At 38.2% G+C, this 15311-nt stretch overlaps 1 protein-coding gene across 1 annotated transcript in view; it reads right to left on the bottom strand.

The window, feature by feature from the left end:
* Positions 1-9950, bottom strand: part of LOC109044183 (probable G-protein coupled receptor CG31760) — a 104760-nt gene extending 94810 nt beyond the window's left edge. The window contains exon 1 of the mRNA XM_019061754.2: positions 9158-9950. The gene's annotated coding sequence lies outside the window, so the exon portion shown is untranslated. The remainder of the gene's footprint in view (positions 1-9157) is intronic.
* Between the last annotated feature and the right edge of the window lie 5361 nt (positions 9951-15311).

Below are 15311 nucleotides of genomic sequence, written 5' to 3' on the forward strand. Positions count from 1 at the left end.
TCTGAAATTTGACGAATATCGTGTTTCCGTGAAACTGCTTAGGGGATGCTTACTGAATACCTAATTACAAAAATGCTTAGAAATATGGAATCAGACAGGAAGCACGACGGATTGAAGTTTTCATTGCGGAAAACGTAAAAAGGTAGAGCATGAGATTTAGCGCACGAATTTCTTCAATGAAAATGCATTTTAACGCTATTCATTGACACAAATATGAACTAAGCCGCCCGCATTTTACTCTTTAGGCTTGAATGTTAGTCCAGCCTAAGCTTTAATCTAGTACCTGTTTTTTTGATGATCGTCTTAAAGCACGACCAGTGAGAAATAGTCGCTGGATCTTTTATCATTGGCTTACCTACATTCTAACGCAAAGGTGCGGTAAAATGTGCGTATTTTGCATCGAACAGAAAATATGCAGGATGAATCCATCGGAATTTAACCTCTGATTTAGATATGGCCAACATCGACTAAACCTCTTGCACTGCCGTGCTAAGGAAAAACGCCGTATCATCCTTCAAGCGTTGCCAAATTTCCTTTGATAAAAAACGAATTTCCTGGTAAACTTATGAATAATTTCCTCCCAATTTTTCAGATAATTTTGTTCGCGATTTCACCCATAGATTCTGAAAAATATAAAGGAAGAATATTCATAACTTTCCTCAAAATACACATTTTATCGAAGGAAATTTCGCAACTCTCGAATGTTCATATGGCGTTTTTCCTTGCCGCAGCAGTATAGTAAACCGAAATTTGTGTGTAGGACTTCCTTTCCTTGGTCTTTCAATCCAGAGGAACCTAGAGAAAGGAAGTATTTATAAGTCACAGCATCGCCATCGGCACGACCAAAAATGGCGTTTTCTGACTGTTTCACATTAATTAAACTACATATTGCAATCAGGAACTATACAAATTCTGGCTCATTTTAGAAACAACATACGCGTCATTACTTTCTCTACGCAGATAGGTGATTTTATGTATGCGCTAGAAATTTTAGTACCTCATTGAAAAATGCAGTCTAATTCTATTCGAGTATCGTCTCTCAGAGCAGCGAGCATGCAGACAACGTCCAGGAAAATAGTTTTGTTAATGCCTTATTTTGAAATATTGAGAAAAACAAAACAAATTACGATAGATTAATCGTCTTCTTCAGACAACACATTTCTACTTTCAATTGGGCAAATTCGGTTACGTTTACTTTCTTGGTCCGGCGACTGTTTACTCCAGATTTCATTTGTCAAGCACTCCCACTCACTAGAGACAGTGGAATTATAGGAAAAACCTTGTAACCCTGGATAACCTTGTAATTAAATAATTGGATTGGTGGTACACGAGAAGAAACAATATTTTTATGAATTGCAGGAAACAAACTCTAAACTTTCAGAATTATGTAGAGTTGAATGGCTGATAAGAACTTTCAACTAGACTCATTAACTTAATCATTTTGTTTCTGGCTGTAGTCCTCATTGTAATTACTTCTCAGCTTTTTCTTTCCTTTAAAATTACGAAAAATATTGCTTGTAATTCCTTTTTTTAGAGTACACTGACAAATGTTTTTCTTGAGATGTTATTTTGACTTAAAGCATCGTTTCTTGTCGGCAAAATTAGTTTTTCTTTTTTTTAAAGTGAAAGTCCCACGGATTCAACTTTAGGTTTTTTTTAGTTGAAAAAGCGTCGTTTTGGTATCGTTAAGTTTAAATTTAAAGAACGGTAACAAAACAAGACTTCTTAAACTAGAAAACCCCAAATATTTTCGACAAGAAACGACGCTTCAAGTCAAAATAATATTTCAAGAAGAATGTTTTCTGTGTAATGCTGTTTCTCTGAGAAGAACTTTAAAAATATCATATGGCTCTGCAATTTTATTTAAAGATGTGACCTCTAACGCCCTCATAATTACCTTCTCTTTGCAAGCTCAGTTCTACGGGGCAATGACCCTAAGTTACGCGCGTCATTTTTCACCGACCCCTTTCAAAAACAGGCGTGTTATGCGAAGTAATTTTTCCAGGTTTATTCTTTTCGTGTATTGAACAAATTTTGAAGAATGAGAAAAGGGCGCGGAAAATGACAGCCTCACAAAACAGAGGAAATCCTGACAGTGGAAAGTGCCGATACGATTACAATATATTCGAAATCGCGGGGTTAAGTTTGAAGCGATAATTTCAATAAATCCCTCTTACCTGTCAACAGCAAATTTATCGTTACAATACAAAATCTGCCGGAGATTTCTATACAGGTGGACCGTGGACGGAACAAACGCGCAAAAAAGGAGAGGAAAATACTTATTGGGGTTTTACCCGTGGATCTGTATTCTGTATTTAGATCCGCTGAGTGCGCGGAAACTGTTTTATTTTCTCTTCCAGTTTACATTTTGATACAACGCAGAGCGTGTACGGCGCTTTGCAGAATAATGGATGGTTCCCATACATATACAAGTGAAATATCGTGCTTAAACGCTTTGATTCTGTGAAACGAAGGTTCAGAAAAATAAACGGATTACATACGCGCAGCCATGGAAAATAATAATGGTCGGAAAAGTTAACATGAATTTTTCATCGGGCTGTGTGTATTATTTGAATCTGATTTCAATTTTGATATTTCCCCCGGATTGAAACAAATTATTGTTGTTTATGGTAATTCTCGTCATCCGACGTAGATGTTTCGGAAACACCTCGGCAGGGTTACAGAGATTCTCAAAAATAAAATTTTTCAAAATAAACTTTCCGCTGCCCCCATGCGGCGGTACGAATGTTCATTCATGTTATTTTGGTTCATAATATGAAACATTCCTCGCCATTTAGGATGACACCCGCACTAATCGTTGTATGATGAACTCTTTATCTAGGTGATCAAGGTACTATGTCATTACAACTTAAATTTCGTCAAAGACAATAGAAAATTCAAAAAAGAAATGAAAGTTACCCATGTGAATGAACGCAAGAAGTGTGTTTGAAAATCGGTGAATAATTTCACAAAAAACTGGAGTTCCTTGTATCAAAATCAATGAAAGGGTTATGTTGAAAACGACCACGTCCAATTTTTTCAAGGGACCTAGATTCGCTAGTTACCTACACATAAAGGGATCTTATAGTATTTGCAATATTTGGAGTATTGAACTATTGAAGTAAGGGCTGGAAACCAGTTTTCAGTGCAGTGACTCCATTTTAAAGTTTTCATAAGCCGCAAGTTTCAGTGGAACTCTCGAACTTGCTTGGCTCAGGTTCGTTGCTCTGATTCGGCGTTCTCACTGATTGTGAGTGGATCACGCCAGACAAGAAACATATTTAAGCAGTTTGGTATGGAATGTCTCCTTAAAATTTTACGCAGAACACGATTCGCGCGATTAGAATTACTGAAGTGAACTCCTGACCAAGAAACTATAATATTTCTATGTGTACCATTTCTTACAAAAAATTTGAATCTCCCGTTCACAAGAAAAAACCAGAGTGTCCGTCAGTCAAATCGCGCATCACAGCGGTTTTGACAGGTCTCTTAATCAAGCAGTACTCCTTTTTCGCCTAAAGTTTTAAACTAAGTAAAATGCAACAGCTGGGCCGAAGCGTCGAGGGTGAGATTGCCATATTTTTATACTGCAGAGTCTGTTACGGGATTTGTGCCATTGAACTCAAGCACAGCACGGTTTTTTGTATGGGTGGGAGGATTGGATTCATGTACAGAAAAATGTTTATTTGTTGGTTCTGAGTTACTTTCCAAAATTTCCGTCCCACGAACCGTGTTTTAAATGAAATTTTGATGAGGAAACAGGTAGCACAATGCTTAAATTTGCACCTTGTCTAGTGGTTCATTAAAAGAACATCACTGTTCCTAATACGTCATTTCATATCTGAGAGCAATCGTCTTGTATTCCGGCGAGCTTTCAATACCTTCATATAGCCGTAATGGAATAATTTAACGATCATTCAAATGGGGAACTGCATTGATTATGCGATACCATTCGGTCACACACCGCGCTCTGACCGCGGATTCGCGTAGCGAAGGTCATAGGTCTTTCAGCTTGCTTCCATCAAGTTGATTTCACGATGGCTTGTTTACATTTTTTGATTCATTTATTTGAGGTTGCAAAGTTCGGTTTGCGGCCGCTATATTTAGATTGGGAGCGGAAATTTGTAACATGTGGCGTGGCTCACGATTCAAGAGTATGAATTTAACAGTGGCGTGGCGTGCATTGCGATCTATCGATATTTCCCCATCGGAAGCTGTGGTAAATAATCGATTATTAAGGTGTTCGCTGCGAACCCCTGCTTATCGATACTTTTCCATAGGTTTAAATGACCGATCAATCGATATATCGCAAAGCACGCCACGCCGTCCTTTCTCAATGAGAAAGGAATGAAACCGTTGTGATAAGTGAAATTACAGGCAGTTTTCAGAACGTAAGCTAGAACGCAAACTGATGCGTCATAGTTGCGATGTTACACTTCACTATGGGTCAATTATGCTAGTCTTAGTATTGAGTTTTGATGATTTCAGACAATTGATCAGCAAAGAATAATAAGATCTGCTGTAGCACATGGTTTTTTTTTTTTTTTTTTTTTTTTTTTTTACAAATTTTCAAAAAGTTCGTAGGGCTGATCCTGCACTTATTACCCCAACCCCAGGCGACCTTTGCCGGAGACCATCAAGCTCAGGTCACCTGGCCGGGAATCGAACCCGGGACCTCATTGTCATGGGGCCAGCGTTACAACTATGCACCACCGGAGGCCGACGTCTGATAATAACGGAGACATAGCCCTGCTTAAAAAACACTAAGAATGACGTCATAATCAGTGGTGGTGCATACCATGGTTTTTTTTCCCACCTAGGTTACAGCCATGATTCACTCGTCATGAAACACAGATGCACTGAAAAAAAAATCTCGGTGTTTTACTAAGAAAAGGGTAAAATTACCAAGAATTCAGGGTTCTATTTGATCCCAGTATTTTCTTGGTAAAATTACCATTTATGGAATTGGTAATTTTACCGAGAAATCTCGGTGAAATTTTTGAACTTTCTCGGTAATTTTACTGGACCTTGGTAAAAACGCCAATATTTTTTATCGACTGTGCGGTAGAATTACCGAGATAAAATGGCAAAGTTACCGGGAATTGATTACCAATATAAGTAGTATTTTTACCTGAAAAATAGTAAAAATGCCGGTTTTTAGGTAAGCTTACCAGTCCATCTTGGTAAATTACAAATAATTGGTAAAAAAAAAAGTGAGATGGTAAAGGTACCAACGGACCTTGGTAAAAACGCCGAGAATTTTTTTTCAGTGTGAAACATTTGAAATACTCGAACAATCACAACGAAAAAAAAAATCCACCGATGGTCATGCTCCATATTTCTTCCAACAAAGGGGAAAAAGTTCTTCTTTTCCCGCGGAAACGCCGCGTCGACTTACGCTCGATTCAATATCGCGAGGATTGGAGAGAGCGCTGGGAGCGAAAGTTGCCTGGAGGCCCTCGAAGAGGAAACGCCTCGGCCGGGCGCGCAGTTGGAATCGATTACAAAATAATAGGCGGAAAATGAAACACAGAATCGGGGCTCGAGAGGGAGAGCTCGAGGTTTGTTCCGGAGCTAAACCCTAAAAATAACAAAACAAACTTCAAACTTCGATCCTCCCAGATTTGTGCCGGAGAGCCAAGTGCGGAAGAAGTCCTTTAAATGTCAAAGCAAGGGCCGAGGAACGGAGGCGGGAAGACAACGCGACGAATTCGTCTTCGGAGCCGCGAAAAAAACGCCTTATGAACATTTGAGCGTTGCCAAATTTCTTCTAATTAAATACTCGTTCCCTATAGAAAACTGCCGTGCGACGCGAAAACGCCGTAAACACCATTTTAAATATTTTGAAAACAATATATGGATTGCATTTTGCATAAAGGAACCACTAGCATTGCAATGATGCTAGGATTGTGCAACTTCATCTTTTGCAATAAAATTGCGGAGATCGTGAAAAACTATGAAATTTAGATGGTAATATTTGTCTTAAATTTACAGTTTTTAGCGAGTAAAATAGAAACTATTAATGGATAATCGGGGTTTTCCTCCGAGACAAAAGAAGTTGCACAATCTTAGCAACATTGCAATGCTAGTGGTTCCTTTTTGCAAAATGCAATCCATATCATAGCAGAAAAACTTGTGTACCTTAGGACAATGTTTTTAAAGAATTCTTTCACAAATCCCATGAAGAACTTAACCTGAAAATTTGAAGTGCGTGGGTAAAACATTTTTTATTTTATAAAGTGTTAAGTTCCAAAAAACAAGGGAAAATCGAGATGGATTTACGGCGTTCTTGCTTAGCACGGCAGAAAACTTGTAAACGTTTATTTGTGGAGTTTATCGTCGAATTTTCTTCACAATTTAAACTGGCAACCCTGTTACTGCCAAGGAAAAAATACTCGTAACTTTCTTGAAAAATGAGTATTTTACTGAAGGAATTTGGCAACGTTTGAATATCCATAGGCGGTTTTCCTAAACACGGCGTTCGTGGCCTATCAGCAAAAGGAGGAGAAGTCCCGGGTTTTGAGTCAACAACACTCCTCGCCGATGAGGTTTGTTCCTCTTTATGATCGTTCCACGCTAAAGCTCACGAAAAAAAATGAGAATAAAAAAAAAAAAAAAAAAAAAAACACGCACCACCTCGCATTGGATTTTTCTCTCGCCTTACTTCATATTTTATCCTATATTTTGTTTTAATTTATTTCATTCTACTTGCTTTATATTATTTATTGCCCAGATGGAGAAAAATAAATCACCACCACGAGAGAAATGTTTGTCGTAAGGGAGGAAAATGAACTACCAACCCATGGTAAAATTTCGTCGCTACGGCAGTTTTTGTTGTTATGTTGACAGTTTTGTCTTATGAAAGGCAATGGTAAAGTCTGAAGATTTTTCTCTTTTAACAAAACTAAAAATTATTATCATTTTAGGAAAATTTGCAATTGTGGTCATGAAATATTATTTTAAGAGCATAATTGCATAATTTTTCATAATTTTGCTAGTAATAGTTATACTTTTTGAGATATTTATTTATAGGGTGACCTTCGTAGCGACGGGTCATCCCTAATATCTGCTCTAGCACTCGGTCGATCTTTTTTCTTCTTCTTATTGTTAGCTTCCGTTTTTATTTTTATTTTTTGGAATGAAAAATAGAAGAGCTTTTGCATGCATGCATGGCCTCAAAAATAAGCCGAAAACGCAGGTCTCAATTACAGATACGTGAGTCGGGGCATGACCAAAAGTCATACTAAAAACAAAACAAGAATGAAGACTAGAAACTAAAAGAAAAATGTCTCCGTTTTTTCCACACGACCGATCGAGGGAAAAGAGTCTTAGAAAGTAGTGGCCAATGGCAAATTTTTCATTGAAGAATTTTTTTTTCTTCAAATAATATGAAGTTTTTGAAATAAAGCTTCGAGCAATCAAAATATCATAGACACTTGAGCTTTTGAAGTAAGTAAGTGACCAGAGACAATCTAATCATTCTGCACCATCCTTTTAGTTTCATCATAACAATAATTTATTATCATAAACAAATTTTTTATGTATGATTGCGGGGAAAATATCTAAACGACTGACTATTTTCAAGTAAATAATTCATCTTTTCGTGATCCTGGGAAAAACCATAGCTTTCCATGAATATGTTGCTGCTTCTGCTTAAAATATATAAGTATTTCTGTTTCGAAATATAGTTGGGCACGTAGAGAGGGTGTATTCATCAATTTTGGGGGAGCGGCAAGTATTGAAATCTTTATTTCCAATCGGTAACAGAAGTGGAAAGACCGCGGATACCGGATAATTCCGAACTGGACGTATTTCTGCCAATCGGAACTATGTGCATTAAAACATGAGCCCTGAGACTCATAAGAATATGTGCATAACAGGGCTCACGTCAAAATGCTCATAGCTCCGTTTGACAGAAATACGTCCAATTTATGCAACTTAAGCACGTAGTATCCGACAGCTGCTTTACATACGCACGGTTATTCTTCCTCAATTTTCGTCCGATTCTTTGAGATATTGTTAGTAGGAATTTAACCGTATAATTTCAACAGGTGACTTCTGAAGATTAAAGACAAATCATCATACGTCCTCTATCATCCTGAACCCTCTCTAGGAAGAATTAATGATTTCAACTCTTTGAGAAATTATTACTATGATCACAATGCTTGGATTCTACTCGGTGCTGGCTAAGTAATAATATTTACGCTATTCATTTGATACATAACCATGCATATCTTTACTTTGACGCTAAACTCATAAAATGTATACTTACTGATTTTCCTAATTTCTACTCATATCGTCTAAAAGGGGAAATCGATGGCTAAATTTTTTTTTTTAAAAAAGACTTATCTTAAGAATTGCAACATATAAATATCTTCGATTATTTTTTATTTTCTTAAAAAAAAACCCATTACATTTTTCCTTGCTATTTTTTTCGTAATTTTATCAAGTGAAATTAATTCACCAAAAATATAATAGAAACTTAGTTGATTTTCCTTTGAAAAAAATAGAACATAAGTGGAGACATGAAACGTCGGAAACTGAAATACGCATTTTTCGACTTAAGTCATTGATAAAGACACCCTCGTATAACATAGTAAATTTGCGAGAATACGTCTCCATTTCCACCTACACTTTTTTTTTCCGGGGGGGGGGGGGGGGGGCTCTTCTACCTCAAATTGAATCCTTTCAAATCAGTCTCAATCACTGTACGACTCTGTTGTCTCCCATAATTTAGAAAATAAAGTTTCGATAATTTTTTTTTTTTTTTTTTTTATTATTATTATTTATTTTAGCTCGAAATGAACTCTTATTGTTAGCATATTCATTTCATACATCATGCAACGAAGGATTGCCTTGCAAAAGTATGATAACTTATTAGGGAAGCGGCACATAGGGATGTTTTCCTCTCTTATGCAACGCGCGTAATTCATATTCATGACTCAAAAATAAATGAAAACTTTATGAAAATTTTCAAAAATGAAACGCCTCGACACACACCCTCCCTCACACGCACCCTCACACACAAATTATTTGAGTCGCTAGATTCATTTATCATAAAGGATAACCACAGTTTGTCAGAGCTTAGTAATGCCCAATGCAAGAACCAAATTGAAATTAATACGAAAAGTTTATGAAATGCGTGCAAATTACTCACGATATCTTCTCGGTAAATCGCTGTCCAGTGTAAGTCCACACATAACGTTAGATTGCTTGCGGAAGAGTAGTAACTACATATTTCAGAGATTTTAAATATTCCTTAATTAAAGACAGAAAAAAGCCAGGATTTTGAGTTTTATCCTAAGATACGTCGCCCGTTGTCGAGACTGTAATTAATCTTTTTAAACCGATGTTTCTCTTCAACAATTATCAGAACACTCCGACACTACATTCCGCACTTTCCAGCAATCGAGAGGTAAAACGTCCGCAATAATCCACTTGGTAATCAACATTCCCGGTTGATTGTTTATTAAAATAATGAAATTTATTTTTCCCCCCGAGCACTTCGACACGAACTCATTTCGGATGATTCGTAAACCTCTCTCTGCGGAGCGTCACGCGCGTCGGGATAACAGTTACGATTCAAAATTTTAACGTTTGTTTTGGGGGGCGCTAAACGGGGGTTCGACGGAGAGCGCGAGGGAAGATTTGACGCGGGACACCTTTTAGGGATTCAGACAGCGTAAATAACATTTGGTTCGCGGAGTGTGTCGGCAAGGACGGCTCCGCTGGCGTGAGCGCAGGGGTGCATGCGCGCTCGAGCCTTTGCAGCGAGCCCGGCTGCAAAAGGTTGCTCTGTCTCTCAAAATTGGACCAGCTTCAGTTCCCGCCCGTCAACAGAGACCCCGAGTCGGAGCCTGGATTAAGGGCTGTTTGTCGTTTCTCAAATCTGACTTAGGGAGCCTGTTACGGCTCACATTAAGGTGGGAGGGATAAACTCACGCACTGCGTAGGGAAGTTTGCGAGTTAGACTGCTCTGTTGGCTATGACTGTTACATTTGGACCTTAAAAATGTGAAGAATGGTTGGAATACGAGTTATGAATTCTGATATCGTTCATTTTTAAAGAAGACTTCACTCAAGAAAAAGTATGGGAAGAGTGACTTACCGACCGAGTTATGGATCATGGAGCCATAAAATACATATAGTTCGTGGAGCCATGCTTATAGTTTCACGAAAAATAAAGTATGGCTCAGAAAGCCATACTGTAGACGGTAAGACACTTTGGTTAGAAATTATGGATCTCCGAGCCATTTTTTATGGGTCTCAGAGTCATACCTTTTTTTGAGTGTTGGGTGGAATTTACGTTTAAAAAAAGTTGGAATAGTCCTAAGGGTTGGACTTCACGAGTGTTGGAACTCTTTACGTTCAAGGAAAATGAACGTAATATCTACGTTTAAAAGAAGTTACGAAGAATATTAATATCGGAATTTAGGTAGATTCAATTTGTCACTCCTATTGAAACGTAAAATAAACTGCAAAAAATGCAACATAAGAAACTAGACCGGTATGCAACATTTTTGTCAAATTTTACAATAATAAAGTGCTAAAATTTTGTTTAAGTACAGGGTGGCACTCTCACTCCGAAGAGGATATACACAGAGAGAGGTCTAACGCAAAAGTTTGGTTAATACGAGAAATAACACATAATACACACACATAAAATAACCCAAACCTTTGGTTAACTCTGGAGTTTCCCGGTCTCTCTATTGTTTTCTGCGCTATACTAAACGCATAATGTACCAAATCAGATAAAATTTGGGCTGGTTAGTGTGTATCACTTCTTATATTGACCAAATATAACACAAGGACACGAATTTTTTAATGGGTGCAAAGAGAGTCCTAACTTAAATATATGTACTTTAAAAGTTTCTAAGAGTTTTTTCTTTGAAATATACGAGTTCTTTGACTTTTTTTATGACATTTTTCTTTTTAAACCACGCCATGGTGTATCGCGGAAATGGCTTATTTTCGTGCTGGGTATTTTATGTAGTGTATATACTATGAAAGTTGATGCTCAAGACTTCAAGAGAGCCCTTTAAAAAGTATACAGCATCCTATACAATGATCCTAATAACTACTACTCTCCTGTTAAAATTTCGAATTTCCATTGAAGAGTTGATAAAAACGCAACCCCTGATGCATTCGCGCGAGGTTGTTTTGGAAGACGTAGAGGATAAATATAAAAAAAATTCAGGTAGATTTGACTTTAAAGTCCAAATAAAATCTTTGCATTAAGAAATCTTCACGCATATTAAAAGTAGGGCACTTATCTTTAAAACCTTTGAAAAATCCTATCAATTTCCTATCAGTTTCCGGAAGGTGTTTTCGAGTAGCCGTTCCATTGTTCTAATTCGAGAAGTAACGTTCCTGATTTTAATCACTCTCCCGCATAAAATCATTCAGAGTTTACAACGAGGAGTCACACATGTTGCCATCGTAGTCATTGAAGGCGCTTTTGATAGAATGAGAGACACGCAGTGAGGAGATTAATCAACGTGAGACAGAGTGAAAGAGACTAAACTACCACTCGCAACTATTCGTGCTCCTAAGCCGCTCACATTGCCGTCACGCTTATTGAAGGCGAACTCGACAGAATCAAAGACACGCAGTGAGGAGAGTTATGTGTGCTTCTTGTCAGGGCAAAGCGAAAGTGACAATATTACTAGGCGCAACTATTCGTGCTTCCAAGTCTCTAAGATTGCCGTCGCGTGTATTGAAGGCGTATCACTCTGTCCCGGCGAAAAACACACGTTACCCTCCTCACTAATTGTAAGTGTCTCTGATTTTGTCGGGTTCGCCTTCAATAACCGCGACGGCAATTTGAGCGGCCTAGGAGCACGAATATTTGCTTGCGGTAGTTTCGTTACTTCCCCTCTGACACACGTTGATTTAATCCCCTCATTGCGAATTTGTAATTGAAGATAGACGATTTTCAAACGTATTTCAGCTACATTGATATGACAATCATATATTTTTTGGCCTTAAAATAAAATTGCACCCTAAGGTACCGAATATAATCAGAGAAAATTAATTTTTTGTCATGCTCCAGCGCGTGTTTTCACTTGACCCGTAGATGATAGGTGATTTTTTCGCTTTTGTTGAAAAGGACTTTTTGACTCGCGCTACAGCACCGCCATACATAAGAGAAGATGGGGAGCTTTCTCCTTTGGTCCCACGGTGAAAGGCAACTTTTCCTAAATTTCAGGACCTTAATAAGTTATTTCACCCTGAGGGATTGGTTAAACTAATAAGCACCTGAAAATCTACAAACCACGAACCTTGTTTCATCCCCCGAAGTCTTGATGTAATAAGTCTTCATAAAGGGGGTTCGTGTGAGTTCAAAATTATGAATGCTACTGCCGGGCTCTTTATTCAAGAAGATTGTAAGCGTTCGACGTCAAACGCACAGAAAACTTAGCGAAAGTGAATTGCCTTTGTCTTCTTCAATTAGCATCATCAAACTTCTCGGCTTTTCCGTTAGAGTGAGTTTCATCGTTTATTCAGCAAGACGGAACAATATGTCATGATTTCAGACCTATCGAAAATGCACTGTAAATTCTGACTAATAATTTGCTGAATGAGCCTCGCCATTTCATTTCAATTTTCAGAATTTAATATAGTATTTACGAAATGTGAATGTGAATGTTTGAAAGACGGAACCAACTCAAGAGGACAATACGGTGTGATTTCTGAAAATAATTAGAAATGTGTTAACGGGTCAATCGTGATGATCATAAAACTGTGTCTTGCCGGATTAAACTTGTAAACCTGAATGAAGGAATTGTCCGATCCAATACCGACAGAGGTATTATTCCTCAAAAAATATCTTATAATTTTTTATCGCAGCGGTACATATGGGCTGAGAAAAAACTGGTCGTCGATTTAACAGAATTGATTCCGTTGACAGCTTTCCTGGGACACAAAAAAGAAAGCCTCGTCACTACAATATTTACCAGACTTGCAATAGGAAAAGCTCGAGTCGACGGTGTATGTAGGTTATCCCATTGCCTGATAATCTCCCATTTTCAAAATTCTCTGTAAAGACGTTAGTAGCCTGTGACGTTGAATTTCTTAAAATATACTAACTAACTAACTAACTAACTAACTAACTAAAAGGAAATTTGCTAGCAGGAAACTTTAATGCTATTAAAAGTCAAAAGTGTCTGGTTATATCAACCGTCATTCCAGTTAGATTAAAAGAAAAACCTGTATTAGGAATCGTTGTGAAGAAATTTCTGAAAGTTATGGCCTATTCCTCTGACTAGAATTTGACTTGATATTCTACGAAGTGTTTCACAGTGTTCTACACTGTTTCTAAAAATTGATGTCTCTGCGAACATATCACTAGTTTTTGCTGATCCGTAAGTTTCAACCATCAAAGTCAATTTTATAGCCACCACAACCGTCTTATCATGGCAGATTCCTCATTTACGTGGCCAAAAAAGTCAATTATTTCCTAAACTTGAAACTTCGTTGTACCGTTTATCGACGACAAAAGTTACGGAAGCATGTATCTCCATCGCAGTGTCTCAAAATTTCCGCTTCTATTTTATTTTTTCATAGGCGCAAGCCAACTTTGCGCAGAATACTCTGCACGCTAACAAGAAGGAAACCTCAAGGAAGTGTCAAAGAAATTACGTTGACAAGTTTTTCAAAGAAAAAATACAGAATGACTAAATGTCTGCAACGTTGGAAATGGAGATACGCGTGGTTTCGCACTTTGGCCATGCATGGATATCCCGAAGTCGCATCCACACAACCGAGTTATTGGATGAAGTTGCGAGGAGTGTCAAGAAAGTTTCGAGCCGAAAATTCTTCTCATTACATCTCCTTAAAAGTGATGTTCCATCTCGTTGACAACCCTGCATAGCTGTCATTCTCGTTTTATCAAGAGCAGCCCTTGAGGGCGGGCGGTCACCCATCGCGCCTCGCCGAAGGAGCCCTTTCAAAGCCTTTTCCGGGTCGTCACCGAGCGGCCGGAGTGGAGCATTTTCATGTCTCGTCAATTTTCTCCTCCCTGGTTCATTCATTTTTCTCCACTTTCATCACTGTGCCTCCATCATCGCTCCCCTCCCCCTTTCTTTGGACATTTAATGCGCTTGCCAGCACCACCCGTGGCTCATCTCTCTCCATTGAACGGGGAATATAACGCCCTTTGCTGTCATAAGTATTGTAAGAGTTCGCCGGCTCGATCAACATTATTATCAATCCATTTCCAGTCTATTTTAATCAGGGTCTGCCCCTGAATGGACCAATAGGCAGGCTTATAAGAAATGGAGTTCGACCTTGAACAAATTGTACCCTTTCTAAACGGATTTTCTCCCCCTCCCTAGGAGGGATTTAGGTATAATTCTGTTACTTACGCACCGGAGTAACTATACTGCCGTGCTAAGGAAGAACGCCTTACGAGCTATCAGACATTGCCAAGTTTCCTTTGATAAATCACGGATTTATTGGAAAAGTTACGAATATTTTTATCCCAGTTTTTCGGACAGCATTTTTCGCAGTTTAATCTAAATTACCTGAAAATTTTGAGGAAATATATGCACAACTTCCTTTCAAAATAAAAATTTTATCGGAGGAAATTTGGAAACTCTCGATTGGTCATACGGCGTTTTTCCTTAACACGGCAGTAGATGGGGAGAGTCTTGCGGTTTGTGTGCCACTCCCTGATTGGCTCATCAGTTTTAGGCTTCCCGTGGAGCTCTTGTGGGCCAATGTAAACAACCCGATCGAGAGAATGTTATACTATCTGGAGGGAAAATAGTTATATGCTCACGGATAAACAGTAATTTTATCAAAAATATCAATCGAAATTACGAATCAAGTAAAAAATGAAACCAAGTGTAGTGTGCAGTTGATTCCTGTCATGGATTTTCTGTTGGTGAAGTCAATTCAGAGAATGGAATCAACTGCGTCGTGATCTTACGAGCAACGAGGGAGCACACTTCGTCTGCCAAAAAACTTGATCCCTCATTTGACGCGTATAGCAATATGACAATGCATGACTCAACTCGATACGCGGTTTCATGCTGCATGCGTGAATCAAAGAAGAAAAAAAACTGCGTGGAAAACGCTAAAACTAGAGGTAAAAGTTGAGCGCAAAATGAAACCCAGATATTGTTATTATTGAGATTCTTTGGACCAGGTGAAACAGTGAGTGAAAATGGACGAACTTGCCATCTCATGCACCGAATCTTTCTGTGACTCAAATCGGTGCGTTGAATGTTGAATCAGAGTGCTTCGTGCGTCATGAACTTCACTCGTGCCCTACATCGCTCTAGGTAAAATATGAGGGAAATATTAAAG

This window comes from Bemisia tabaci, chromosome 5, assembly GCF_918797505.1.
Source record: "Bemisia tabaci chromosome 5, PGI_BMITA_v3".
Classification (NCBI taxonomy): Eukaryota; Metazoa; Arthropoda; class Insecta; order Hemiptera; family Aleyrodidae; genus Bemisia; species Bemisia tabaci.